This window comes from Pseudophryne corroboree, chromosome 2 (genome assembly GCF_028390025.1).
Source record: "Pseudophryne corroboree isolate aPseCor3 chromosome 2, aPseCor3.hap2, whole genome shotgun sequence".
Lineage (NCBI taxonomy): Eukaryota > Metazoa > Chordata > Amphibia > Anura > Myobatrachidae > Pseudophryne > Pseudophryne corroboree.
Window position 1 is genome coordinate 626,000,767 of NC_086445.1, and position 27,774 is coordinate 626,028,540.

At 44.0% G+C, this 27,774-nt stretch overlaps 1 long non-coding RNA gene across 2 annotated transcripts in view; it reads left to right on the plus strand.

Moving 5' to 3' along the window:
* LOC135051032 (uncharacterized) overlaps window positions 1-27,452 on the plus strand; it is a 145,717-nt gene extending 118,265 nt beyond the window's left edge. For both annotated transcript variants that reach the window (XR_010242001.1, XR_010242002.1), the window contains exons 2-6: window positions 22,812-22,875; window positions 24,015-24,063; window positions 25,201-25,337; window positions 25,463-25,678; window positions 27,350-27,452. This is a non-coding gene — a long non-coding RNA (uncharacterized LOC135051032). The remainder of the gene's footprint in view (window positions 1-22,811; window positions 22,876-24,014; window positions 24,064-25,200; window positions 25,338-25,462; window positions 25,679-27,349) is intronic.
* The last annotated feature ends 322 nt before the right edge of the window (window positions 27,453-27,774 follow it).

A 27,774-nucleotide genomic window follows, 5' to 3' on the forward strand; every position in this document is an offset into this window, starting at 1 on the left:
AGAAGGCTAATCAGGGTTTCAGCTGTGTAAGAGTGTTATAGGGCTGCTCAGTGTGTGCAGACTGCCTGAGGAGACTGGAAAATCTCTGAAGAGAGAAACACGCTTCTTTATGCAAGTGAGCCATACAGGGTTTACTGGAGAACTGTGTTTTTGTTTAGTGATAGTTAGGAACGTCCTGTGTTTAGTTAGTGCCGGACAGGCAAGGTATTTTCTTTTGATGTTTGTTTTATTTTCTGCTTAATAAAACTGGTAGAAATAACGATGATTAAGATCGCTTGAATATTTAAATTATATGTTGAACGCACATACCTGTAAAAAAGAAATTGGTTAATATCAATGTTACAGCTCTTTTGTAATTAGGTGGTGAAACGGAGATTATTAGCGGTATTGGCTTCCCAATTCGGGTTAGGGTGGACAGTCTCTGTATGCGGGTATTACTATCCCTACTATCCCTACTTGTACCTCTCGCGGCTTGATGTTACAGCATAAGCGTCTGCCGCAGATGTAACTGGTCCCGTCTTTCCGTTGCTACGGCCGCTCCGGCTTAGTCTCTTCATGCGGCTCTCTTGTTTCGGAGCGTGCCAGCGTTTGCATACAATGGCGGGAGGTCCTCCGTTGTGCACCACAAACTGGACTTGTATGATTCCTCAGCTGCTGCTTGCTGCCATTTACCCCAGGAAACGGCACCTTGTACCCTTACAGTGTTACTGCATACAAAGAAAAAGGTTGCAGGTGCACAATTCAAACATTACCAATTTATTAATAATAATCATTGCAATAAAATTTTGCATTTTGAGCGAGGTTCTTCACATAGTTATGGCCATAAGTAACGGCTTGCCCACCGCATCCAGGTGACCTCATTAGTCGGGCAAGTCCCTAACATTTTGGGAGGTACAAATCTAGGGTGCGGAACACCCCAAAAATGAAGCAGCCGAGTGACCCCAGGGCAACACAAAAGTGAAAAAATATATAGTGAAAAAGTGAAAATAGGTTAGTGAGAGAGGTTGCTGAAAACAGCAGGGGTAAATTAGTGAGAGGTAATGAAGGGAGAGATAAAGTAGTGAGAGGTAAAGTAGTGAAAAGTGAAGGTAGGAAATGAATTACATTGAAACAAAACACACGATAGGGATGAAAGTAAATATGAAAATAAGTGTTAATATGTGTTGCTCCTGAGGCAAAACAGCCACAACAGTCCAGGGGGACCCACACCCCGGAAATGCACCCGCATCTTATAATTCAATATACATTTGTGCAGGACTCACCTTGCTCTGCATGCAGTCTAAGAAATGTCAGGAACCTGATTAAAACCAATATATAGGACAGGTGGGCGTGGGTGCTACCACCAGGCAGAAGGGATCTCTGGCCTTCTAATATGTATGTAAATACACAGCATTAGGTATACAAGGGAGGGGTCCTGGGGTGCACACCGGTAATGAGAGGTGCGACCCTTCAGAGACCTTTCAGTAGAACTGCATACAAAGAAAAAGGTTGCAGGTGCACAATTCAAACATTACCAATTTATTAATAATAATCATTGCAATAAAATGTTGCATTTTGAGCGAGGTTCTTCGCATAGTTATGGCCATAAGTAACGGCTTGCCCACCGCGTCCAGGTGATCTCATTAGTCGGGCAAGTCCCTAACATTTTGGGGGGTACAAATCTAGGGTGCTGGATTATTGCAATGATTATTATTAATAAATTGGTAATGTTTGAATTGTGCAACCTTTTTCTTTGTATGCAGTTCTACTGAAAGGTCTCCGCAGGGTCGCACCTCTCATTACCGGTGTGCACCCCAGGACCCCTCCCTTGTATACCCTTACAGTGTTACAACTTGGTGGAGAATGAGAGCATTCCGTTGGTGCATAAGTGAAAGCAGCAGCTTTATGAGGCCTGCAGAAAATGGTGGTTTATGCAGATACAGCCCAGTGTGAAGTTGCTGAGACTCACCCCTGAGGGTTTGATATATGTCCTGGGTGAAAGCAGCTACAAAGCCGCCTGAAAAATCTGTTGACATGGAGGAACTGCTTAAAGCCCTGCTGCAAGCTACAGCAGCTCAGCAGGAGGCCAACAGACAGCAGCAGGTGGCAATGGAGGAAAATTGGAGACTACAGCAGGAGGCCAACAGACAGCAGCAGGTGACAATGGAGGAAAATAGGAGACTGCAGCAGGTGGCTATTGACGAACTTTACAGGCAACAGCGTCAGGAGAGAGAGGCCTTAACAGAAGTGGTGCAGATCAGCTCTAGTTCTATACGGGCCAGTCACTTCCTGCAGAAAATGACAGAGGCTGATGATGTGGAGGCCTACCGGACCACGTTTGAAAGGACTGCCGAGCGTGAGAACTGGCCTAAAGCACAGTGGGCCAGTCTGCTGGCACCTTTTCTGTCAGGTGAGCCCCAAAAAGTGAACTTTGATTTAAGCCCTGCTGAGGCTCGGGACTATGATAAACTAAAGACTGAGATCCTGACCCGCCTAGGAGTTACGCTGTCAGTACGAGCATAACGGGTGCACCGTTGGGTGTACGCCATGGAGAAGCCTCCTCGCTCCCAGATGCACGACCTTATTCAGCTAACAAAAAAATGGTTACAGCCAGAGACATTAACTGGTCCCCAGATGGTAGAAAGAGTCGTCATGGACCGCTATTTGAGATCTTTGCCCGTGGTCCTGCGCAAGTGGGTGAGCCATGGAAACCCGGATACTGCTGACCAATTAGTGGACATGGTAGAGAGGTATTTGGCGGCAGAGGAACTACTGATGACCACCCAGCAACCCATAGATCCTCGACAGCACCCTTCAGTAAAGACTGGTAAGACTGTTCCGTGGGAAAACGTTGCTTTGTGGTTAAGAGAACGCAAGGCTGGAGAGACTGTTAACACTGGCCCTGGAGACAGGCCAATGGGGCTAGAACGGTCTATGCTGCCCAAACGGGTTGATAATCGTGTGGTTAAATGTTTTAGGTGTGGTACCAGGTGACAGGGTTATGTATCCCCACATGGCCATCTGTAATGAGCTCTTGTACCACATTGTCAAAAAGGGTGAGGCTGTGGTGGAACAGCTGGTAGTTCCCCAGCCTTATTAGAGAACGGTACTAGATTTAGTCACGTTACAGCAGGACATTTAGGGGCAGAAAAAAAACGCTGAAAGAGTTTTACAAAGGTTCTTTTGGCCAGGGGTTTATAAAGAAGTGTCTGAATATTGTTCTTCCTGTCCTGAATGCCAGTGTCATGCCCCTAGACCCCATTTCAGGAGCCCACTAGTTCCCATGCCTATTAAAGAGGTCCCGTTTGACAGAATAGCCATGGATCTCGTGGGGCCCTTGTTAAAGTCCGCTTGGGGCCATCAGTATATCCTGGTAATTATGGACTATGCCACTCGATATCCTGAGGCTGTCCCTTTACGCACTATCAAAACCAAGGCGATAGCTAGGGAGCTGGTGCAGGTTTTTAGTAGATTGGGAATATCAAAAGAAATTTTGACTGACCAAGGTACTCCATTTATGTCAAGGATCATGAAAGAATTGTGCAAATTATTTAAGGTCACTCACCTCAGGATGTCAATCTACCATCCCCAAACTGATGGGTTGGTGGAAAAGTTTAATAAAACATTAAAAAGTATGTTAAAAAAGGTGGTTGATAGAGATGGGAAAAACTGGGATTGTTTGTTGCCCTACTTGTTAATGGCCATCAGAGAAGTTCCTCAGTCCTCTACGGGGTTTTCTCCATTTGATTTGTTGTATGGTAGACACCCCAGAGGGCTGTTGGACATTGCCAAAGAGACGTGGGAAGGACAGCCCACTCCTTATAGAAGCGTTATTGAACATGTAACACAAATGCAAGATAGGATTGCAGCCGTGGTACCTATTGTCAGAGAGCACATGGAACAGGCCCAAAGTGCTCAACAGAGGGTATATAACCGGAGTGCCAAGATATGGGAATTTGCTCCCGGAGATAGAGTTCTTGTTTTGGTACCCATTGTGGAAAGCAAGTTCCTAGCTAAATGGCAGGGTCCATTTGAGATTAGGGAAAAAGTGAATGAGGTTAATTACAAAGTATACCAACCGGGAAAGAGAAAACCCGAACAAATCTACCATGTTAACTTAATCAAACCCTGGAAAGATAGGTTGTCTCGGTCAGCGGAGCCTTGCCCTTCGGTGTCTTCACCTCGGTTGCTTCCCACAGTAAAGGTGTCAGAGACATTATCAGCAGATCAGAACAATCAGGTTTTAAGAATTTCTCATCCAAAATAGGGAGATATTTTCAGAGCTGCCTGGCCGAACGACCATAATGAAACATGACATTGTCACAGAACCAGGGGTCAGGGTCCATTTAAAGTCATATAGGATTCCTGAAGCTCAGCCAGAAGCTGTTTCTAAAGATGTTAAAACCATGTTAGAACTTGGAGTCATAGAGAAATCTAACAGTGAGTGGTCCAGTCCCATAGTTCTCAACCCTGAAGCCAGACGGTAGCATACGTTTCTGTAATGACTTTCGTAAGTTAAATGAGGTGTCCAAATTTGACGCATACCCCATGCCCTGTGTGGATGAGCTTATAGAAAGGCTGGGAACAGCCAGGTTTCTCACCATGTTGGACCTGACCAAAGGTTACTGGCAAATACCTTTACCTGATAGCGCAAAAGAAAAAAAAGCCTTTTCGGTTCCGGAGTGGCTATACCAGTATAAGATGTTACGCTTTGGGTTGCATGGGGCTCCAGCAACCTTTCAACGGGCGATGGAAAAAAATTTGAGGCCCCATAGAAAATATGCAGCTGCCTATTTGGATGATGTGGTAATTCACATTACAGACTGGGGGTCCCATTTTGTTAAAGTACAAGCAGTACTGGACTCAGAGAGGCAGGGTTAACTGCTAACCCAAAGAAGTGCTGCCTCGCAATGGAGGAGGTCAAATACTTGGGCTTCACCATAGGCAGAGGTCTGATTAGGCCCCAATTGAATAAAATTGATGCTATTCAAAACTGTCCTCGTCCAGTGAATAAAAAACAGGTAAGGGCTTTTTTAGGAATAACTGGGTACTATAGATGGTTTATTCCCAATTTTGCGACCACAGCAGTGCCGTTGTCAGACCTTACCAAAGGGAAGCAGTCAAATATGGTGAAATGGAACCCTGATGCAGAAAAAGCGTTCCAAACATTAAAAGTGGCTTTGTGTTCACAACCGGTATTGATAACACCAGATTTTTAAAAATAATTTGTAGTACAGACAGATGCCTCAGAGGTAGGGATAGGGGCTGTGTTGTCCCAAACCAGAGATGGGGACGAACACCCTATCATTTATTTGAGTAGGAAACTCCATGAGCATGAAATAAGGTATGCCATTGTGGAAAAGGAGGCTTTGGCCATTAAGTGGGCACTAGATACCTTGAGATATTACTTCGGTAGACAATTCAGACTAGTGACAGATCACGCCCCTTTAAAATGGATGTATGTAAATTAGTGATGTGCACCGAAAAGTTTTCGGGTTTTGTGTTTTGGTTTTGGATACGGTTCCGCGGCCGTGTTTTGGATTCGGATGCGATTCGGGTGTGTTTTGGATTCGGGTGGTTTTTTTACAAAAAACCCTCAAAAACAGCTTAAATCATAGAATTTGGGGGTCATTTTGATCCCATAGTATTATTAACCTCAAAACCATAATTTCCACTCATTTCCAGTCTATTCTGAACACCTCACAATATTATTTTTAGTCCTAAAATTTGCACCGAGGTCGCTGGATGAATAAGCTAAGTGACCCAAGTGGCCGACACAAACACCTGGCCCATCTAGGAGTGGCACTGCAGTGTCAGACAGGATGGCACTTCAAAAAATAGTCCCCAAACAGCACATGATGCAAAGAAAAAAAGAGGCGCAATGAGGTAGATGTGTGACTAAGCTAAGCGACCCAAGTGGCCGACACAAACACCTGGCCCATCTAGGAGTGGCACTGCAGTGTCAGACAGGATGGCAGATTTAAAAAATAGTCCCCAAATAGCACATGATGCAAAGAAAAAAAGAGGTGCACCAAGGTCGCTGGATGGCTAAGCTAAGCGACACAAGTGGCCGACACAAACACCTGGCCCATCTAGGAGTGGCACTGCAGTGTCAGACAGGATGGCAGATTTAAAAAAAATAGTCCCCAAACAGCACATGATGCAAAGAAAAAAAGAGGTGCACCAAGGTCGCTGGATGGCTAAGCTAAGTGACACAAGTGGCCAACACAAACACCTGGCCCATCTAGGAGTGGCACTGCAGTGTCAGACAGGATGGCAGATTTAAAAAATAGTCCCCAAACAGCACAGGATGCAAAGAAAAAAAGAGGTGCACCAAGGTCGCTGGATGGCTAAGCTAAGCGACCCAAGTGGCCGACACAAACACGTGGCTCATCTAGGAGTGGCACTGCAGTGTCAGATAGGATGGCAGATTTAAAAAATAGTCCCCAAAAAGCACATGATGCAAAGAAAAAAAGTGGCACAATGATGTAGCTGTGTGACTAAGCTAAGCGACCCAAGTGGCCGACACAAACACCTGGCCCATCTAGGAGTGGCACTGCAGTGTCAGACAGGATGGCACTTCAAAAAAATAGTCCCCAAACAGCACATGATGCAAAGAAAAAAAGAGGCGCAATGAGGTAGCTGTGTGACTAAGCTAAGCGACCCAAGTGGCCGACACAAACACCTGGCCCATCTAGGAGTGGCACTGCAGTGTCAGACAGGATGGCACTTCCAAATATAGTCCCCAAACAGCACATGATGCAAAAAAAAATGAAAGAAAAAAGAGGTGCAACATGGAATTGTCCTTGGGCCCTCCCACCCACCCTTATGTTGTATAAACAGGACATGCACACTTTAACAAACCCATAATTTCAGCAACAGGGTCTGCCACACGACTGTGACTGAAATGACTGGTTTGTTTGGGCCCCCACCAAAAAAGAAGCAATCAATCTCTCCTTGCACAAACTGGCTCTACAGAGGCAAGATGTCCACCTCCTCCTCTTCCTCCGATTCCTCACCCCTTTCACTGTGTACATCCCCCTCCTCACAGATTATTAATTCGTCCCCACTGGAATCCACCATCTCAGGTCCCTGTGTACTTTCAGGAGGCAATTGCTGGTGAATGTCTCCACGGAGGAATTGATTATAATTCATTTTGATGAGCATCATCTTCTCCACATTTCTGGAAGTAACCTCGTATGCCGATTGCTGACAAGGTGAGCGGCTGCACTAAACACTCTTTCGGAGTACACACTGGAGGGGGGGCAACTTAGGTAAAATAAAGCCAGTTTGTGCAAGGGCCTCCAAATTGCCTCTTTTTCCTGCCAGTATACGTACGGACTGTCTGACGTGCCTACTTGGATGCGGTCACTCATATAATCCTCCACCATTCTTTCAATGGTGACAGAATCCTATGCAGTGACAGTAGACGACATGTCAGTAATCGATGGCAGGTCCTTCAGTCTGGACCAGATGTCAGCACTCGCTCCAGACTGCCCTGCATCACCGCCAGCGGGTGGGCTCAGAATTCTTAGCCTTTTCCTCGCACCCCCAGTTGCGGGAGAATGTGAAGGAGGAGCTGTTGACGGGTCACGTTCCGCTTGACTTGACAATTTTCTCACCAGCAGGTCTTTGAACCTCTGCACACTTGTGTCTGCCGGAAAGAGAGATACAACGTAGGTGTTAAATCTAGGATCGAGCACGGTGGCCAAAATGTAGTGTTCTGATTTCAACAGATTGACCACCCGTGAATCCTGGTTAAGCGAATTAAGGGCTCCATCCACAAGTCCCACATGCCTAGCGTAATCGCTCTGTTTTAGCTCCTCCTTCAATGTCTCCAGCTTCTTCTGCAAAAGCCTGATGATGGGAATGACCTGACTCAGGCTGGCAGTGTCTGAACTGACTTCACGTGTGGCAAGTTCAAAGGGTTGCAGAACCTTGCACAACGTTGAAATCATTCTCCACTGCGCTTGAGTCAGGGGCATTCCCCCTCCTTTGCCTATATCGTAGGCAGATGTATAGGCTTGAATGGCCTTTTGCTGCTCCTCCATCCTCTGAAGCATATAGAGGGTTGAATTCCACCTCGTTACCACCTCTTGCTTCAGATGATGGCAGGGCAGGTTCAGGAGTGTTTGCTGGTGCTCCAGTCTTCGGCACGCGGTGGCTGAATGCCGAAAGTGGGCCGCAATTCTTCGGGCCACCGACAGCATCTCTTGCACGCCCCTGTCGTTTTTTAAATAATTCTGCACCACCAAATGTATGTGCAAAACATGGGACGTGCTGGAATTTGCCCACATGTAATGCACGCACAATATTGGTGGCGTTGTCCGATGTCACAAATCCACAGGAGAGTCCAATTGGGGTAAGCCATTCTGTGATGATGTTCCTCAGTTTCCGTAAGAGGTTTTCAGCTGTGTGCCTCTTATGGAAAGCGGTGATACAAACCGTAGCCTGCCTAGGAACGAGTTGGCGTTTGCGAGATGCTGCTACTGGTGCCGTCGCTGCTGTTCTCGCTGCGGGAGGCAATACATCTACCCAGTGGGCTGTCACAGTCATATAGTCCTGAGTATGCCCTGCTCCACTTGTCCACATGTCCGTGGTTAAGTGGACATTGGGTACAACTGCATTTTTTAGGACACTGGTGACTCTTTTTCTGACGTCTGTGTACATTTTCGGTATCGCCTGCCTAGAGAAATGGAACCTATATGGTATTTGGTACCGGAGACACAGTACCTCAATCAATTCTCTAGTTCCCTGTGAATTAACGGTGGATACCGGAAACACGTTTCTCACCACCCAGGCTGCCTAGGCCTGAGTTATCCGCTTTGCAGCAGGATGACTGCTGTGATATTTCATCTGCCTCGCAAAGGACTGTTGGACAGTCAATTGCTTACTGGAAGTAGTACAAGTGGTCTTCCGACTTCCCCTCTGGAATGACAATCGACTCCCAGCAGCAACAACAGCAGCGCCAGCAGCAGTAGGCGTTACACTCAAGGATGCATCGGAGGAATCCCAGGCAGGAGAGGACTCGTCAGACTTGACAGTGACATGGCCTGCAGGACTATTGGCTTTCCTGTCTAAGGAGGAAATTGACACTTAGGGAGTTGGTGGTGTGGTTTGCAGGAGCTTGGTTACAAGAGGAAGGGATTAAGTGGTCAGTGGACTGCTTCCGCTGTCGCCCCAAGTTTTTGAACTTGTCACTGACTTCTGATGAATGCGCTCCAGGTGACGTATAAGGGAGGATGTTCCTAGGAGGTTAACGTCCTTACCCCTATTTATTACAGCTTGACAAAGGCAACACACGGCTTGACACCTGTTGTCCGCATTTCTGTTGAAATAATTCCACACCGAAGAGGTGATTTTTTTTGTATTTTGACCAGGCATGTCAATGGCCATATTCGTCCCACGGACAACAGGTGTCTCCCCGGGTGCCTGACTTAAACAAACCACCTCACCATCCGAATCCTCCATGTCAATTTCCTCCCCAGCGCCAGCAACACCCATATCCTCATCCTGGTGTACTTCAACAGTGACATTTTCAATTTGACTATCATGAACTGGACTGCGGGTGCTCTTTCCAGCACTTGCAGGGGGCGTGCAAATGGTGGAAGGCGCCACCTCTTCCTGTCCAGTGTTGGGAAGGTCAGGCATCGCAACCGATACAATTGGACTCTCCTTGGGGATTTGTGATTTAGAAGAACGCACAGTTCTTTGCTGTGCTTTTGCCATCTTAACTCTTTTAAGTTTTCTAGCAGGAGGATGAGTGCTTCCATCCTCATGTGAAACTGAACCACTAGCCATGAACATAGGCCAGGCCCTCAGCCGTTCCTTGCCACTCCGTGTCGTAAATGGCACATTGGCAAGTTTACGCTTCTCCTCAGACGATTTTGATTTAGATTTTTGGGTCATTTTACTGAGCTTTATTTTTTTGGATTTTACATGCTCTCTACTATGACATTGGGCATCGGCCTTGGGAGACGACGTTGATGGCCATGACTAGTGGCAGCAGCTTCAGCACGAGGTGGAAGTGGATCTTGATCTTTCCCTATTTTACCCTCCACATTTTTGTTCTCCATTTTTTAATGTGTGGAATTATATGCCAGTAATATATCAATAGCAATGGCCTACTACTATATATACTACGCACAACTGAAATGCACCACAGGTATGGATGGGATAGTATACTTAACGACACAGAGGTAGGTAGAGCAGTGGCCTACTGTACCGTACTGCTATTTATTATATACTGGTGGTCAGCAAACTGTGCAAAACTGAAATGCACCACATGTATGGATGGATAGTATACTTGACGACACAGAGGTAGGTAGAGCAGTGGCCTACTGTACCGTACTGCTATATATTATATACTGGTGGTCAGCAAACTGTGCAAAACTGAAATGCAGCACAGGTATGGATGGATAGTATACTTGACGACACAGAGGTAGGTAGAGCAGTGGCCTACTGTACCGTACTGCTATATATTATATACTGGTGGTCAGCAAACTGTGCAAAACTAAAATGCACCACAGGTATGGATGGATAGTATACTTGACGACACAGAGGTAGGTAGAACAGTGGCCTACTGTACCGTACTGCTATATATTATATCAGTGCCGTAACTAGACATTTTAGCGCTGTGTGCAAGAAACAGCATCCGCGCCCCCCCCCCATGTTAGTTACGGACATAAAAAATAGGGGTGGGGCTTCATGGAGCATCCATTAGTCACATAACTCCGCATGGTAGCGCCCGTTACTCACACTACACTGCACAGTAGCGTCTGTTACTCACATCACTCTGCATGGTAGCACCCATTAGTCACATTACACCACATGGTAGAGTCCATTAGTCACGTTACGCAGCATGGTAGTGTCCATTAGTCACGTTACGCAGAGTGGTGGCGTCCATTAGGGGCAATACACAGTGCGATAGCTTCGGTCAATTTCATTACACAGCACTGTAACGTCCGTCGGCCACATTACACAGCACGGCAGTGTCCGTCGCCACATTATACAGTACAGTAGCGTTCATCGGCCACATTATACAGCGCGGTAGCATCCGTCGGCCACATTGCACAGCATCTGTCGACCACATTACACAGCACGGTAGCATCCATCGGCCACATTATACAGTACGGCAGCGTCCGTCGGCCACATAACACAGCACGGCAGCATCCGTCTGCCACATTACACAGCACGGCAGCATCCGTCTGCCACATTACACAGCACGGCAGCATCCGTTTGCCACATTACACAGCACGGCAGCATCCGTCTGCCACATTACACAGCACGGCAGCATCCGTCGGCCACATTACACAGCATCCGTCGGCCACATTACACAGCACGGCAGCATCCGTCGGCCACATTACACAGCACGGCAGCATCCGTAGGCCACATTACACAGCACGGCAGCATCCGTCGGCCACATTATACAGCACGGCAGCATCCGTCGGCCACATTACACAGCACGGCAGCATCCGTCGGCCACATTACACAGCACGGCAGCATCCGTCGGCCACATTACACAGCACGGTAGCGTCCATCAGTCACATTACACAGCCAGCAGCATCCGATAGTCACAGACAGCAGTACTCAATGTGTGTGTGTATACACAGACACACACACACACACACACACACAAACATACAAACACATAAGATTAATGTATGTGCAGTTTTTGGAGTGTTTTGGGTTTTGTTTTACAAATCTTTACACTGTATTGTACACCGTGATTTGTTTTAAAAATCACTGAGACACATTCCAGGATGAGTAAAATAGACCGGCCTTGTGGTTAATGTTATTTAGTTTACTGCCCGAAACAGTAATAAACACATAATGGACAGTAAATAATACCTACATGATAAAAGTCTGCACGAGGGACGAAGAGGAGGAGAGAGACTTCACTCCTGTGAAGCCAGCAGCAGCCGTCTATGAGATGAGTCATCTCCAGTACCCGGCAGTGTTTGCACAGTGCTAGAGCAGGAGGAGGGGGGCGGACCGAGCAGAAGGGGACTGAGTGTGGGGAGAGAGCTGCGCCGCTGCCTGCTGTGACTAATGTAATGTATATTAGCAGCGCTGCCTCCGCTATAGTTTACTGCCCGAAACAGTAATAAACACATAATGGACAGTAAATAATACCTACATGATAAAAGTCTGCACGAGGGACGAAGAGGAGGAGAGAGACTTCACTCCTGTGAAGCCAGCAGCAGCCGTCTATGAGATGAGTCATCTCCAGTACCCGGCAGTGTTTGCACAGTGCTAGAGCAGGAGGAGGGGGGCGGACCGAGCAGAAGGGGACTGAGTGTGGGGAGAGAGCTGCGCCGCTGCCTGCTGTGACTAATGTAATGTATATTAGCAGCGCTGCCTCCGGCAGGGAAGGTGCCGGGCACAGCGCTACTAATATTACATTACACTACAGCGGGCAGTGCTGTAGCTGATGAGGAGAAATGAGTGTGGAGCGGATGTTGCGCCCACAGCCTAACTGCGCTGTGTGCGAAGTCCCCTTCGCACACACGTAGTTACGGCACTGTATTATATACTGGTGGTCAGCAAACTGTGCAAAACTGAAATGCACCACAGGTATGGATGGATAGTATACTTGACGACACAGAGGTAGGTAGAGCAGTGGCCTACTGTACCGTACTGCTATATATTATATACTGGTGGTCAGCAAACTGTGCAAAACTGAAATGCACCACAGGTATGGATGGATAGTATACTTGACGACACAGAGGTAGGTAGAGCAGTGGCCTACTGTACCGTACTGCTTTATATTATTTACTGGTGGTCAGCAAACTGCGCAAAACTGAAATACACCACAGGTATGGATGGATAGTATACTTGACGACACAGAGGTAGGTAGAGCAGTGGCCTACTGTACCGTACTGCTATATATTATATACTGGTGGTCAGCAAACTGCGCAAAACTGAAATACACCACAGGTATGGATGGATAGTATACTTGATGACACAGAGGTAGGTAGAGCAGTGGCCTACTCTACCGTACTGCTATATATTATATACTGGTGGTCAGCAAACTGTGAAAAACTGAAATGCACCACAGGTATGGATGGATAGTATACTTGACGACACAGAGGTAGGTAGAGCAGTGGCCTACTGTACCGTACTGCTATATATTATATACTGGTGTTCAGCAAACTGTGCAAAACTTAAATGCACCACAGGTATGGATGGGATAGTATACTTGACGACACAGAGGTAGAGCAGTGGACTACTTTACCGTACTGCTATATATATACAGTTATACTGGTGGTCAGCAAAATTCTGCACTGTCCACCTACTATATACTACAATGCAGCACAGACATGGAGCGTTTTTCAGGCAGAGAACGTATAATACTGGTGGTCACTGGTCAGCAAAACTCTGCACTGTCCTCCTACTATATAATACTGCTGGTCCCCAGGCCCCACAATAAAGCAATTAGCACATTGAGCACAGATATTTGCAGCACACTGAGCACAGATATGGAGCATTTTTCAGGCAGACAACGTAGATATTTGCACTTGCAGCACACTGAGCACAGATATTTGCAGCACACTGAGCACAGATATTTGCAGCACACTGAGCACAGATATTTGCAGCACACGGAACATAGAAACTGAGAGGACGCCAGCCACGTCCTCTCACGATCATCTCCAATGCACGAGTGAAAAATGGCGGCGACACGAGGCTCCTTATATAGAATACGAATCTCGCAAGAATCCGACCACGGGATGACGTTCGGGCGCGCTCGGGTTAACCAAGCAAGGCGGGAGGAACGGAGTCTGCTCGGAACGTGTAATAAAAAGGTGAAGTTCGGGGGGGGGAGGTTCGGATCCCGACGAACCGAACTCGCTCATCACTAATGTAAATAGAGGTCAGAATGCTTGGGTAACTAGATGGTTTCTAGCATTGCAGGATTTTAAGTTTACTGTTGAACATAGACCGGGTACACAATTGGCCAACGCAGATGCATTGTCCCGCATCTTCTGTTTGGGGGCTACAAGTGTTCCGGCCCCTAGGTCGAAACAGGGGAGGGGGATATGTGACAAGAACACTGGAATAGTGTTTGAGGGCAGGTATGTTTGTCCCAGGTTCTTGTCTTACATGTGTTAGAAAAATGAAAACTTCTAGGTAAATGTTTTGTTTTGTCAGAACCTTTTCAGTTTATTGGAAAAGCTGGATAAGGGCCCTGAAAGAAAGATAGGGCATGTTCCAGACGTTGGGCCCAGTTCGGGTCTTTGGCTTCACAGAAGGCTAATCAGGGTTTCAGCTGTGTAAGAGTGTTATAGGGCTGCTGGCCTGATCAGTGTGTGCAGACTGCCTGAGGAGACTGGAGAATCTCTGAAGAGTGAAACACGCTTCTTTATGCAAGAGAGCCATACAGGGTTTACTGGAGAACTCTGTATTTTTGTTTAGTGATAGTTAGGAACGTCCTGTGTTTAGTTAGTGCCGGACAGGCAAGGTATTTTCTTTTGATGTTTGTTTTATTTTCTGCTTAATAAAACTGGTTGTGGCCAGTTGCACCACAAACTGGACTTGTATGATTCATCAGCTGCTGCTTGCTGCCATTTACCCCAGGAAACGGCACCTTGTACCCTTACAGTGTTACAATATACACAGTTCCGGCACACACAATATTAGTATATAGTATAACTTGACCCAGTGCCAACACAAACAGTACTACAGATCCTGCCGGGGTGCGGCACTCAGGGCACATTGAAATAAATAATCAGCGAATTAATAAGGTTTATGCTGATTATTAATTTCAACGTGCCTTGAGTGCCGCACCCTGGGGGAGGATATATATATATATAGATATATATAGATATAGATATATAGATATAGATATAGATATACAAAGTGATAGTCCACACAGGTTTTGCTGACCACTGGGCTGTACAGTAGTTTAGCATTAGGTGTGATATTCTGGAAATCACATGCATAAAGTATTCATAATGTCCTGCAACCCTGCTTCTAGCTATCGCTGGTCACCTAGCTATTCACGGCTAGGTTGTCCTGCATCAGTCCCCATGACCCAAATATAAGCCTCCTCACTGGCAGGGGTGTATCAAGGGGTTTGAGCGCCCCTGGCAAAAGTAAGGAACTGGCGCCCCCCACCTCCCCCACCCAGGGACACAAAGGGGGGGAGTTACAGATAGGCTGAGGTCAGGGACACTGAGGGAGAATTACAGGGAGGGTGCAAGCAGGGACACTGAGGAGGAATTACGAGTAGGGTGCAGGCATGGACAATGAGATGGAATTACGGGGAAGGTGCAGGCAGGGAGACTGAGGGAATTACGAGTAGTGTGCAGGCAGGGACACTGAGGGGGAATTACGGTTAGGGTGCGGGTAGGGACACTGAGGGGGATTACGGTTAGGGTGCAGGTAGGGACACTGAGAGGGAATTACGGGGAGGATGCAGGCAGGGACACTGAGAGGTAATTACAGGAGTGTATGGGCAGGGACACTGAGGAGGCAGTTACAGGGATGGTGCGGGCAGGGACACTGAGGGGGAATTACAAGGAGGGTGCGGACAGGGACACCGAGGGGATATATGCACACATACATACAGTTAAAAAACCCTTTCTAGGTGTGATGGCACTACATGTCCCAGCAAATCCAGTTGACAAGGTGTGCTTGGAGTTATAGTCTCAAAACAGCTGGACAGGCAGTCACTGGTCTAGATACCTCTCCATACAGAGCTCTTTGTAACCTGTGATCCAGACTGCCAAGATAGACCATGCAGTGCAGCTACGGTACAGCAGAAAATGTACAGGTATGCTCAGGCTGCACTGCTGACTGGTGCTGATTGTAGTGGCTGTTGTTTGGTGATAGATCACGTGGGACCAATGAAAAGTGGAGCGGATGAGGAAGAGGAGGTTCCTTGCCCCCTCCCTATACCTGGCTGGAAGTGCCCCGCTCCCTGGCTATATTTACTATCATTGTGACCGTAGTCACAGAGAGTGTCCGAGTGCAATACGCTTCTGAGAGTCCGGCAGTGGATAAGCACTGCTAAGGTATGTACTCAGTGAGAACTACTATGTCATTCTACCCCCTGGTGCGGGTGGCACTGACGGGCATGATGATCTGATGCAATTAAACATTTAATGATTTGCAAGAAGATGGAAAGTGCCTGCTTTCTGTACCATGGAATGGATAGATAGATAGATAGATAGATAGATAGATAGATAGACAGACAGACAGACAGACAGACAGACAGACAGACAGACAGACAGACAGACAGACAGACAGACGGATGATGGGTGCAAACTAATTATGACATCCTGCAGCAAAAGGTTATTAAGCTGCTGCTGAGCAGCACATGTTCAATTGAGTCACCTTGCACTTGGAGTACAGAGGTATGTTACTGTCATTTTGACACATAAAATGGGTCCTGAAACATTTGACTACTCAAGGTATTTAAATCTGTGTATCTGTGCCATGAGTGCCATCCAGTTTTCTGATTTACTTTTGGTTAGCCATCGTTCTGTCAGGGAGGGAGCACCAGACCAAGTAACAATTACATATTTTTGCATATGGACAAAAGTTTTCAGATGCCTGACCATTACACCAACAATTTATTATTTATTTATTTATTACCAGTTATTTATATAGCGCACACATATTCCGCAGCGCTTTACAGAGAATAACAATGAGACTGTATTCAAATACATATATGTTACTATGGAGTTAGCCCTCCTTTTGCAGCTATAACAGCTTCCATTCTACTTGGAAAACTTTCCATGAGATTTTGGAGTGTTTCTGTGGGAATTTGTGCCCACAGTCTCTCTTTCAGTTCATCTAAAAGGTGCTTGATGGGGTTGAGGTCAGGGCTCTGTGCAGGCCAATCAAGTTCTTCCACACCAAACTCCTCAAACCATGGGGGTCATTCCGAGTTGTTCGCTCGTTATTTTTTTCTCGCAACGGAGCGATTAGTCGCTAATGCGCATGCGCAATGTCCGCAGTACGACTGCGCCAAGTAAATTTGCTATGCAGTTAGGTATTATACTCACGGCATTACGAGGTTTTTTCTTCGTTCTGGTGATGGTAATGTGATTGACAGGAAGTGGGTGTTTCTGGGCGGAAACAGGACGTTTTATGGGTGTGTGCGAAAAAACGCTACATTTTCTGGGAAAAACGCGGGAGTGGCTGTAGAAACGGAGGAGTGTCTGGGCGAACGCTGGGTGTGTTTGTGACGTCAAACCAGGAACGAAACTGACTGAACTGATCGCAGATGCCGAGTAAGTCTGGAGCTACTCAGAAACTGCTAAGAAGTGTCTATTCGCAATTCTGCTAATCTTTCGTTCGCAATTTTGATAAGCTAAGATTCACTCCCAGTAGGCGGCGGCTTAGCGTGTGCAAAGCTGCTAAAAGCAGCTTGCGAGCGAACAACTCGGAATGACCCCCCATGTCTTTATAGTCCTTGCTTTATGCACTGGTGCACAGTCATGTTGGAATAGAAAAGGGCCTTCCCCAAATGGTTGCCACAAAGTTGGAAGCATAGCATTGTCCAAAATGTCTTGGTATGCTGAAGCATTATGGTTGCCCTTCACTGGAGATAAACAGCCCCATACCATTATCCCTCCTCCACCAAACTGTTGGAACAATGCAGTAAGGGAGGTAATGTTCTCCCAGCAGCCGACAAACCCAGACTCGCTCATCTGACTGCCAAACAGACAAGAGTGATTTGTCACACCACAGAATGTGTTTCCACTGCTCCACAGTGTCCAGTGTCGGTGTGCTTTACACCACTCCATCTGATGCTTAGCATTTGACTTGATGATGTGAGGGTTGCATGCAATTGCTCGGCCATGGAAACCCATTCCATTAAGCTCCAGCCACACAGTTTTTGTGATTACATTAATGCCAGTGGAAGTTCAGAACTTTTCAGTTATGGAATCAACAGAGCGTTGATGACTTTTACGCACCAATGCGCCTTAGCAGTCATTGACCCCACTTTGTGATTTTATGTGGTCCTCTGCTTCGTGACTGAGTTGCTGTTGTTCCTAAATGCTTCCACTTTCTAATAATATCACTTACAGTTGACGATGGAATATCCAGCAGGGATGAAATTACATGAACTGTCTTATTGCAAAGGTGGCATCCTATCACAGTACTACACTTGAAGTCACTCAGCTATTCAGAACGACCTATTTTGTATCACAAATGTTTGCAAATGAGTGCTTGATTTTATACACTTGTGGCAACGGGTCTGATTGAAATACCTGAATTGACATGTGTGGCCAAATACTTTTGTCCATATAGTATATATGTATACATACTAGCTGTTCTACCCTTTCTTTGCACGGGAGTTTCTTATCTTCACGGTTGTAAATATAAATGAGTGTTAAAAATTTGGTGTACATTTGAGAAATCTTAATGTAAGTAAATATTAGTTAGTATTATTAATACTTGGCGTTACCCGAAGAGCACCCGTAGCAGATACGGTAAAAAGTGACAGGACTGTTTGATCCCCTTAGGGAGGTTTATTAAAATTCTGATTATGTAGTTTTCCTATTTTTCACCTGAAGAATACCTATGGTTAAATTTCAGCTTCCTAACATGTCGCAAAGTAAGAGAATTAGTGATGAGTGAGTGAGTGAGTGAGTGAGTGAGTGAGTGAGTGAGTGAGTGGGTGAGTGAATAAGTGAGGGCTTGCACATTTATATATATATATATATATATATATATATACACCCACACACATGCTATGGGTGTGGTATGACTGACCACCTGTCGGGATCTTTGCGCTCAGCATACCGGCACCGGGATCCCGACCTCCCGGAATGCCGGCAGTGGGGTGAGCGCAAAAGAGCCCCTTGCTGGCTCACTGTGCTCGCCACTGTGACACCCAAAAGAGAGAATAGTTGCCGGCATTCCGGCAGTCGGGATCCCAGCGTCAGTATGCTGTGCGTCGGGATCCCGACAGCTGGCCAGTTGAGTGCCACCCCACACACTCACACATACATATATTGCACTGGTCAATAAAAGATCAAAGTTGATACAAGATTCATGGTGACTTCCATATTTTGGTCAAACACATTTTCATCTTCTCATGATCACTGTTTGCTGTTAGCGCTCGCTACAGTGTCCTGTTACAGGCTGCTTACAATTTATTAACATCTCTGGTTGAAATGATGGTATGGAAATGCGATGCGATAGTTTGTAAGCCAGGTGGCCATCTAGACCCAGAAACTTTAGGGATTGTAACAATGTGAAATACATTTTATATTGCTTCTGAACACCATGTGTACTCTACCTTCACGCTACCTCCTGTGTTAAATAATTTTTCGTAATCTGTTCCATGCTCATACATCTGTCTAATGTCTCATCTGTATTTGTATCAACCACCCAGCTCATTTCTGCCATGTTACAGGCTGTGTTTGGAAAATGACAGAAGCTTTTTGGTTGTACTTTATCTCCCCCTTAGTCTGTCACATTCCCCATGTTCTCCTATTATCCCAGGTTACCCCCTCTCTCACTCTCTTGGTTCTCTCCCCTCCACCACTATGCCTTCCATACCTTACCTTCTGCTCCTCTCTGGATATCTGTTGCTGTTACAATTTTCATCATGGTGATAATGTAGGCTAATGACCATTCACTAGTTACCAGCCCGTCAAAATAATTGAACAACATAACAGAAATGTCAGCACCGGCGGCTGAGGGCGCCCAAACGGAGCAACACTTGAATTGCTCCATCAGGCACCATATCGTGGCCGCCAGAAAGCAAATCACTTGAATTCTCCCATAGAGGTAAGGAGCAGCATTAGCTTTTTATTATATGGGATTACAGAAATACCTTCTGCAATGATACAATATTACTATTGTTAACTGTATCAATGCTATGTTTTAGTAGGTGACATTTGACAGAAAAAGAGATGCTTAGCTAGCCACTACAGTATTTGTATAATCACAGACACATGAGGAAGACAAATAATTGTTAGTCGGTACATTTAAACATAGCCTCAAACTGAGGGGGTAATTCAGACCTGATCGTAGCAGCAAATTTGTTAGCAGTTGGGCAAAACCATGTGCACTGCAGGGGGAAGGGGGGGGGGATAAAACATTTGCAGATACAGATGTATCCACCGTTATCTTGAGTAGTTTTCTGTGCCTAGTCACAAAATGATTTAAGAACAATACATCAGGGGATTAAGTCATTACAGCAGGGGATTAAGTCTGATTGGCCAGTCACAGTTAATCCTATTAACCGTCAAGATAAATGTGCATACATCTGTAGAGTTAGATTTGGGTGGGTTATATTGTTTCTGTGCAGGGTAAATACTGGCTGCTTTATTTTTACACTGCAATTTAGATTTCAGTTTGAACACACCCCACCCAAATCTAACTCTCTCTGCACATGTTATATCTGCCCCCCCTGCAGTGCACATGGGGGGTAATTCCAAGTTGATCGCAGCAGGATTTTTGTTAGCAATTGGGCAAAACCATGGGGGTAATTCCAAGTTGATTGCAGCAGGAATTCTGTTAGCAATTGGGCAAAACCATGTGTACTGCAGGGGAGGCAGATATAACATGAGCAGAGAGAGTTAGATTTGGGTGTGGTGAGTTCAATCTGCAATCTAAATTGCAGTGTAAAAATAAAGCAGCCAGTATTTACCCTGCATAGAAATAAAATAACCCACCCATATCTAACTCTTTCTGCACATGTTATATCTGCCTCCCCTGCAGTGCACATGGTTTTGCCCAATTGCTATCAAAAAATACTGCTGCGATCAACTTGGAATTACCCCCATGGTTTTACCCAACTGCTAACAAATTTGCTGCTATGATCAGGTCTGAATTACCCCCTGAGTGTGAAGATCATTTTATACTGAGAAAGTAAAAATGTTCATTTTAGAGTTCCTATAATGTTCTATAGCGGTATTGTATGTGTTTTACATAATATCTATGTTTTGGCATAGTGATAACAGCTTATTGTGACAAAGAAAGTGATATAAAATGTTAATATATGTGTTAATCTAACCACTTCAGGGCATCACAACTTAACACTTATATTTACACTTTGTATTTTGTCTGTGTATGCTTTCTCACATATGTTTCACTCTTGTAACACTGAGTAGCTGCTTTCCCTTATCTAATACTTTTTAACATGTCGCTGCTATCTTTCATTTCGTGTGATGCCCTGGGGAGGGAGAGGTTGGCTGGGCTTCTCTTGGTGTGCCCTGTGCCCCAGATGTGAGCCTCTAGAATGTTAGGGACTTGACTGATAAAGCGGGGACCTGGACATTGGTGGGCAAGCCCATATTTTAATATTTTTTATTTTTATGCTAACAACCTCTTATATGATATTTAATTGTTATAGTTATTTCAATTCTGAGTAGTAATGATTGCACTTGCATCCCCATTTTTTCTATTTATATTCCATGAGTATACGCATAGGTAGGAGAGAAATAAAACAATACCCCCTATTCCACACATATGGTCACCTGAGAAAAGTAACTCCCTGTTCTGCACCATATGTTAAATGTCTAGTCTAAATGCCCTGAAATTGCAGATAAGAATTATTCTATTAAATGCACCAGACTGGAATATATTTATCCATTGCTTATCATCTATTGTCAAAGTACCACTGCACATTCTGGTGCTGATACAGAGTTGAACATACGCTCATTTATGAAGTGTATCTTACATGAATCCGCACTGCACACACTCTGAAAATAGATGCACATAAGTACAGGTGATGCAGAATCAGGCTCATATTCTTATGCATACCACTGCTGTAACCATTGGGTTGAGTTGCTGTCAACTTCTTGTCACTTTGCACCAGTCTTGCAATTCTCCTCTGACCTATCTCATTAAAAATGTTTTTCACCCATTGAATTGCTTCTCATTGTATTTTTTATTTTATTTTACACACCATTCCCTGTAAACTCTAGATATTGCATTTGAAAATTTCAATAAATCATCAGTTTCTCCTGCGTCTGACCCTAACAAACAGTGCACTGTCAAAGTCATTTAGATCACTTTTCTTCCCATGGTAAGTGGTTTGGAAAACAATAGAACCTCTAGAATGCTATAGAATGCTTTTATGAATTGGGTTGCTTCCACATCATTGGCTGATTAGATATTAGCATTAATGAGCAGGTGCACAAGAGTACCTAATAAAGTTATCAAAGGTATATGTTTGTGTTAAGCTCTATTACACTTTTAACTGAGAAGCAAAGGCCATATTGTATCCTACACTATTCACTATACTTTAGTTCATGCTAAATTATTAACTCCAAGCTTTCTGAGGTATGTAACATTATTGTTCAGGTTATCACCAGAGAACAGGGACATAGCCAGCACTGTGTGGGCCCCTTAACAACATTTTGGAAGGGCTCATTGCCCCTTCTAGAGAAACACCTCTCTCTCCACAGCAGTTATTCATTTTATGCCGCATAGTGGAGGCCTATTTATAACATACATACATACATACATACATACATACATAATACCATAAAGTGTAGCCATTTAATATTATGCCATATTATAGTGCCCCAAGTAAACTATATGACACATTGTACTGCCCCCCAGGTTCACATTATGCCACATAGTGCCCCAATCATGCCACACAGTGCATAACTGGATATTCTATGAACCTAGTTGACAGTCAATCCCCAGAGATGGGCCTTAAGCCTCTGGGCTCCATATCAATGGCACTCCCTGCACCCACTATAGCTACGCCCATGCTATTTTACAGCAAGGATGCTTTGTAGCAGTCTTCGTATTGTATACTGTACTGTGTATGGTGGTAGGTCTGTACTGTGAGGGTTTATGCTTAATATACAGGCTACTTTTCTAGCTGGTTCACTAAGTTTCTTTCTTTACAGTTCCCCACAGCCATCCATTTAGCAATATCCTGCTCCTGGGTCAGCCACCTGTGACACAAGTGAGGTGAGTGGGGCTATTGGAATAATGGGCAAAAGCTTCTATACAAACATAATAAAAGATGTTTCTTATACACTCTACAGCACTTTAGATGTGTCCTCATACATTGTGGCTTCAGTTCCTCTCAAAGTACCACTTCCTAGGCAACTCAGCTGAACCAAGCGTCTTTCTCGTAAAAAAGTGCATCTTATTCACATAAATTAAACTGGAAGCGGCAAACTTACTTTGCTAGATTGCACTGATCAATGTGATGTGCAACATTTGTACATCTACGTATGTGCGAGTCTGAGTCTGTATACAAAGTGCTATGATGCTGCAGCCGTGGCTTTTTCTCATGCCGGGTTCTGTTGTGCTTCATCTGCAGCTTTGTACATGTTTAAAACCAATTGCTGTGTGGTTGAAGTTGCATCCAGCGCTCTAGTACACTGTGAGAGGTGTTTTGCTGCATCAGCGATGTGCAGGGCCAGATTAACAATGGGGTGGATGGAGCTACAGCTACAGGCCCCAGATAAAAATAGGCCCATCAACATGACAGCCTGATGATGATAAACTGCCCAGTTGGTCACATGGTTTCCATAAATGATAAGAATTTAAATTATAATTCTAATTTCCTCACAAAGTGATTTTTTTTCCTACTTTTACTAATTTTGGGAGACATTGGGGATTATAGTGTAAGGAGTGTACATGCCCATATGTTACTGGCCACACCCACACAACATTAGCCACACCTCCTCAACTTCTCACAATAGGCCCTCGATCATTTTCAGCACCAGGCCCATGTGGATCTTAATCCGGCCCTGCAGATGTGAATAAGATGCAAAAGTTGAGCTGCTACACCTCTCAGAGCAGCTCAGTCGCATTGGGCACCTTGTGTCATATGGCGTATTAATGCTAGGTGTATAAGAACATATTCATATTCAGAGCTATAACTAGATATCTAAGCACCTGGGGCAATAAGGAAAACTGATATACCCCCTGTGCAATTTAAATATACCAAGCAAAAATATAATAATTCTTTCATTCTTAAACTCCTTTGATATTTGCTCCAACCCTTCGGATCTGAGTTATGACTCTATAACTATGATTATAAAATACTACGTACTGTATTTTGATTGCATTTGCTGCTTTATTTTTTCAAACATTAGTGACCGAAATATGGGAACACCAATCATCGGACCATCGAGCGGCTGCCAGGTACACAGTGGGAGGCTGAGGGGGGTTCATTTAAATTTTCTGGATGGCTTAAATAAATATCATTTTTTTCTGCCAAATCTATGCCTCAGTGCCTATATATGTAGGGTAATAATTGCTACTGGGAAGCCAGGCCAAGCTTTGTGTTTGCCTACAATTAACTATTCCCAGCTATTTACAACAATGTAATACAGGTTGAGTATCCCATATCCAAATATTCCGAAATACGGAATATTCCGAAATACAGACTTTTTTGAGTGAGAGCGAGATAGTAAAACTTTTGTTTTTTGATGGCTCAATGTACACAAACTTTGTTTAATACACAGTTATTAAAAATATTGTATTAAATGACCTTCAGGCTGTGTATATAAGGTGTATATGAAACATAAATGAATTGTGTGAATGTAGATACACTTTGTTTAATGCACAAAGTTATAAAAAATATTGGTCAAAATGACCTTCAGGCTGTGTGTATAAGGTGTATATGTAACATAAATGCATTCTGTGCTTAGATTTAGGTCCCATCACCATGATATCTCATTATGGTATACAATTATTCCAAAATACGGAAAAATCCGATATCCAAAATACCTCTGGTCCCAAGCATTTTGGATAAGGGATACTCAACCTGTATCTAATATAACAAGTAAATGAGAAATAATATAGACTTGAATGGCAAATTTTTCTCATAGTACTCCAAAATGCTTAATGCAATGTCTTACAAGATATCAGAGACTGAATTATGTTTGTACATATTTATTTGTATGGTCGTAGTCAACATAAAATATTTTTTTAGATCACTACCGAAAAACAAAATATATTCCAGAAAGTTAGACACTTTCTAGAATATTATATGGTTTATTGGTAGCTGCCAAAACATCTGTCATTGTTGTAGAATACATTATTTCTTGTGCACCTTCTAGGTCTACAGTTTAGAATTCTATTACATTTATTCTCACTTATGCAATCATTTAAAATAATTATTTCTCAATATCCATCTCTCCCATTGGTCCTGTCACAGTCAATGCATTGTTGACTAATGGACAGTTATGACGTAAGCATCATTTATATGTGCCAGATTACCGGACTACTTCAGGGTAACAGCTATACCGTGAAATAAAATAACTTTACTTCTTGCAGTTACTGAGTATCTCATATTTGGATGTATTAGAAAATGGACCACAAGTTGAAATCATGGAAGACATCACTAATGAAAATAGGGCCAATATGGCTAATGAGCTAATAGATAAGGAATACCCTGAAGTCGCAGCAAACAGGTATGTGAGAAAATTGCGTGATGCAGGATTATATTATAGAAATTAAGAAATAAAATTTAAGACTTTTATAAAGGCTAAGAAAAAGAATCAAAGGAAAACAACAACAAAATAAATCTTATCCCCAGGGGATAACAAAGGCCTTGGAGGAGGCAAATTGGCATTGCCAACCCCTTCACCTTCACACCTTGAAGCAGCTGCACCCCATGTACTGTCTGCAGTTCCACTGTCAGGAAGCAAGGTTTCAGGAGCCTATTAGAAAGGAAAATATTTCATATAGGGAACATTGAGAGGACCATGATATAAACAGATGGCCTGCAATGACATGACACAGAAAATAAAAGGTAAACATTACATTAGAAATGTGTGATACATAAGATACATTCCAATGATAATACATTTGTGTCTATATTGTGTCCTCTGTTACCATTTTACAGTGTGTTATCACCAGCTTTTGACCCCGATGCTGCATGTTTTTTTCTTCTATCTCCCTCTCTCTCTTTCTTACTTTCTCCTCCTCTTTCTCTCCAGCACCGCTCCTCTATGTCTCTCTCTTAAGCCTTCCTTTGTATTGTTCTGTTTTCCTCCCCCTCTTTCTCTTTCTTACCCCTGTGTGTGTGCATCTCTGTTTCTTTCCTGCCCTTGCTCTTCTCTCCCCCCTATCTCTCTTTTATTAGACGGTGGATCTAACACACATGCTCATGTGTCTTTATTCTCATTCTTAAACTTTAAGGAGGGTTAATATAATTATTTTGTATTGGCTTAGTGGAAAGCACTGGCCTGGTTGCAGGATGCTCAGAGTTTATGGAATTTTATTTAATAAGATTAGGTGGTAACCTCTCACCGTGCACATTTGGACTGACGTGCAAGTTTGCGATCCAATGGTATGACATATTGGCCCTCATTCCGAGTTGTTCGCCCGCTAGCTGCTTTTAGCAGCATTGCACACGCTAGGCTGCCGCCCTCTGGGAGTGTATCTCAGCTTAGCAGAATAGCGAACGAAAGTTTAGCAGAATTGCTACTAAATAATTCTTTGCAGTTTCTGAGTAGCTCCAGACCTACTCACAGATTGCGATCAGCTCGGTCCGTTTAGTTCCTGTTTTGACGTCACAAACACGCCCTGCGTTTGGCCAGCCACTCCCCCGTTTCTCCAGACACTCCCACGTTTTTCCCTGACACGCCTGCGTTTTTTAGCACAGTCCCGGAAAACGCTCAGTTACCACCCAGAAACGCTCCTTTCCTGTCAATTACTCACCGATCAGCAGAGTGACTGAAAAGTGCTGCAGATTCCACAGCAAATCTACTAAATTTTTAGTTAAATAACTAAGTGCATACGCCCTGCGTGCCTTGCGCATGCGCATTTAGCAACAAATCGCAGCATAGCGAAAATCGGCAACGAGCGAACAACTCGGAATGACCCCCATTATACAGATTATGCTTTGCATACATTTTTTTCTTTACAGCTTTAATATTGTACTTTTTTGGGATGTCCCCATGTTTTCTTCTCAGTATGTGCACTGTGCCTTTTTACTTTCTTCCATACTGTTTTGGTTGTGGATAATGGTGGAACTCTCTGGAGGTAATATCACTGATATTGGTGGAAGGGTCAGAGTTCATCTACATAAAATACCAAAATGTCTGTAAGAATGTTCAGATTTAGTATAAAAATACACTAATCTGGTTATGCATTGCATCAGTATGGTTGTAGGCTTCAAATGAGAAATACATATTACCTTACATAAGATAATTCTTTGTAATACTTACCGTACTGACTTACTACTCAGTTACGATATAAAACATCGGCAACAAATTCCCATTTCACCCTAAAGTATGTCTGCATGGGCTGCATTGGTTGAGGAAGGAGTAAGTCAATGTTGGGTCACGTACTATAGGAGTTCTGAGGAGAAAACATTGTTATTGCAATAAGCAACTTTGTACTGACAGTACTTTCATTTTATAGCTGTAGATATATGTACCAAAAATTTAATTGGATTTTCCATTCCTTTTTCTTTTAGATTGATGACTGCAAGAATTGATACCAACTCCTCTTATATTTTAGGATTAATTATTCAGTATCTAATATTCAATTATAATTAAAAATATATAAAAAGTCTAACAAGTACAGCTGTTGATATATGAATGTTTAATTGTATGTATTAAATATTTTAAGGAATAATTTGTTTATCATAGCAATTAAAGTATTACATTTGGGAAAATGTAAGCTAAGGAATGAAGTAAATCTTTGGATTCTCTGTGTGTTAAAATAATGACAGCCTTTGTTGACTCCTATGAAACATAATCCAATTTCATAACTTGTGATGTTTCTGGTTTAGCTGATCTTAAAGTTAACATTGAGATGAACAACTTTGTAAAGACATTTCATAGAAAGTTGTCAGGCCATTTCGTACCCATGCATAGTTTCAGCAGTGCAGTCATAGAG